Genomic DNA, 3,490 nt, shown 5'->3' with positions numbered 1-3,490 from the left:
TAAAAACAAAATAAAATAAATATATAAGGGGGCTCCCATACAACAAACACGATTTTTTTGCTCTATTTTTTGTTGATGGTGCGGAACCCTCCGTGCGCGAGTCCGACTCGCACTTGGCCGGTTTTTTTTATATAAATAAAATATGCGTGAATCTCGCGACCTAAACGCGTACCGCGTACGAAAGCGCAATGAATTTCACGGATGTTTACGATGTTTTGGTCGCGTGACTCGCGTGGTAGACCAGCGGGCTCAGCACGGATCCATTTTTATCCACTATCACTATGCCCGTCACTTTCGCACTTACCTACTTGTTAGAACGTGACAGGCATGGTGATAAATGATAAAAATGCGACCGTGCTACTAGGGCTGGTAGGTGTACAGTCGCCGTCAAATATATCGGAGCGGTTAAGGCGCTCACAAATATCTCAACACGCCTCTATTCTCTATTGTCAGGGCGTTAGAGTGCGTGTTTAGATATTGTGAACACCTTGGCCGCTCCGATATATCTGATGGCGATTGTAGTTACAGGTTGCGATTGCAACAATTTCAGTGTTAGGTATGACTTCTCTAGGTAGGTAGGTGATATGCAGTAATAATAAGTATAATAACTCAATGCTATCTTCTTGTCTTTCTTATATAAAGTGACCTCTTTAACCCTGTCGTGCAACTCAGAAACTGGGCTTCCAATTAAGCCGTACAAGCATATTGCGTTTCACACGTCATTATTCTCATTATACTAATGAAACTAATGAAAGGCAAGGATCTCGATCGCTTATTGATCATTACTGTTTGTGATATCGATAGTAATTCATTAACACACACGTCATAATAATAGTAGTAGACCAAACTGGATAGCTTTAAAGCGATTTATGCGATACTATATTTGGTAGGTAAGGTAAAAAGTATAGATACCACGAATATTCGGCAATTATTTGGTATTCGGCCTATTCCGGATACCTGTTGCATTATCATCATCATTATCATAGCAAAGGCCACCAAGCCAAGTGGCTAGTACGCCACTTGTCCCGGTCGTGAGCTAATCTCATCCAGAACTTCCAGAAGTGATCCACAATTTTCCGAATACCGTCCACCCAACGAGCCAACAGACGCCAAGCGCTTCTTTCATCTGAAAGCGGCCACCATTCTGTTAAGATTTTAGTCCACCTGCCATCACTCTGCCTAGCAACATGTCCCGCCCAATTTCATTTTTGTTTGGTAATACCTGTTGCACCTACCTAAAAAGAAAAAATACACAATAAAAACAACCAAAAACTAGGTGATCCTATAGGTACGTTCTGTTTTTTCCTTTTGAGGTACGGAACCTAATTATCCAAATTAGCTGAACGCACGTACCATTGCATCCTTATTCTAGTTCTCTTTCCTATTTAGGCCTATTATGTAGTAAATAATAGCCAGAATTAAGGTAAGTGTGCGAGTAATAACTAATAAGGAAGTATATTACACTAATTGCCGGGGGTTTGAGTTAGTGCTGCGGAGATTTATCGCCTTTTACCCAATCTGCCTTATGATTGGAACGCAAGGAGCTATGGGTGACTGGAAGAGATTCCTAGAAGATAACAGCACACTCCAGGAGGAACTGGTAGGTATACTAAAAATACATTATTATTATATTCCAATTAAAAGACACGTCAAGATCGCGTAGTATTTTTCTAATACTAAAAAAATATAAGTAGTGAAAAGTATAGAGTCATTCGTATTCCTTAGAAATATTAGACAGTATTTTGTTTAATAGAATATAATAGAAAATATTTATTCAGCGTAAAAAGCATACATTAGGTACAACAGAAAATTGAATAAAAAAGGTACACTAAATAGGATGCCGCTCAGCATAAGTATAGTGTCTCTAAAGGGCCCCACTGATTAACAGTCCGCCGGACGATATCGGCCTGTCAGTTAGAACTAAAAGGTGACAGTTCCGAACAACTGACAGGCCGATACCGTCCGGCGGACTGGTAATCAGTGGGCCCCTAGACACTGCGGTGGTTTTCGGGGCATCCAAAATTAAAAGCTACAACTTAAAACTAATGGATGGCTTAAGACTAATGGAATGTTTCACTGAATGCTACTTCCAGTATTCTAATTCTACCTCTAGTCCGTGTAAAAAGCTTTCGACTAATGGGGATGCACATTAATATTCAACGTGAGATAACAGACGCCATATTTACAAGCGTTTTATCTTCAGAACTCACCGATTTAATACCTTGTCGCTGTAACTAAGTACACCATAACGGTCATAACTGCTTCACATTGGTAATACGACAAAGTACTAAATCGGACTGCATACATCAATAATATTTGATCACTTTCTTAACATTGGCTCGTGCTGCATTTGAATAAATATAATATGTACCTAACTTATTTTAAAGTTAACGTAATAGTCTAATGACTATGTGTGTTTTGGTTTGTTAAATTTTTTCTAACGAGTTGTTTCGACATTATCGGATTAACGTGAGTTATAAGATAAATTGTTAAACAACCGTTTATTAGGGTTCCGTAGGTAGTCAATTAGGAACCCTCGTAGTTCCATCTGTCTGTCTGTCTGTCCGTCTGCCGCCTAGCTCAGTGGACTATAAATGTGCCCCCTCTCATACTTTTGGACCATGGATCCAAAAAATATTAAAATAACTTGAATATAAACGTTCAGTCTTTCAATGAAAACTATTTCGAACTTAATCTCGATCTAGTTTTCACAAAACTCAATTTTCTGAAGTACTTACACACACATATTCAAAACTATTCCGCCCAAATTAAGTAACCATTTCACGCCAAATTAACTTGCATCGGCAACCAACCGAGTATTTACAGCGCTTCGGATTAAAATCGTAATAAATTAACAATATTTTCACTAGTTAATTAAAAGGGGAAACTGACAAAACATTACAGAGTTAAAATCATATCAAATCCGGGGTCTACAGTTTCATAAGCCATTGTAAAATCAACTTTATTTCTATAGCTTTACAATACATATTGGACATTTAAGATTGGTTAAGATACGAGGTTCAGAAAATAACTGGAAGGAATGAGTTTGGTTATCGCAAAGCGCGTTGTTACAAAGGGCAATCACAGTATTATGTTTAACGCCATCTAGCGAGCGTCAGTTGCAACTTTTGAGTTATAGCTCGCTATAAGAAACAAGGGCGAGTGTTTAACGAAGTTAGACTTTATTCATGTATAAATAAGAGACAGTGTTCGTTTATTTGAAAACAATTATTTTTTGTTTAATTATTATTTATTCCTGTAGTTAAGTGAGGAAATAAAAGTAATAACAATAATTACTTACATACTTTTGGCAAAAGATTTCCAAACGTCGGTTAAAATAGATTCAAGTTTACCGAGGTACGGCGGTGACGTCATAACTCGTGCCAAATGACCGTAAATTCTGTCACATACTTCAAGCGGGGATGTAACTCAGTGGTAGAGTGTCTGCTTCGCATGCTGAAAGTCCTGGGTTCAAATCCCAGCATCTCCA

At 38.2% G+C, this 3,490-nt stretch overlaps 1 non-coding gene across 1 annotated transcript; it reads left to right on the top strand.

Annotated features, from left to right (window-relative positions):
• The first annotated feature begins 3,418 nt into the window (after window positions 1–3,418).
• On the top strand, window positions 3,419–3,490 carry Trnaa-cgc (transfer RNA alanine (anticodon CGC)). Its single transcript has one exon. It is a non-coding gene; the product is annotated as a tRNA-Ala (tRNA).

Source organism: Cydia amplana, chromosome 18 (genome assembly GCF_948474715.1).
Source record: "Cydia amplana chromosome 18, ilCydAmpl1.1, whole genome shotgun sequence".
Taxonomy (NCBI): domain Eukaryota; kingdom Metazoa; phylum Arthropoda; class Insecta; order Lepidoptera; family Tortricidae; genus Cydia; species Cydia amplana.
Note: the sequence above shows the minus strand (reverse complement) of the source record. Positions and strands in the feature narration are given on the sequence as shown.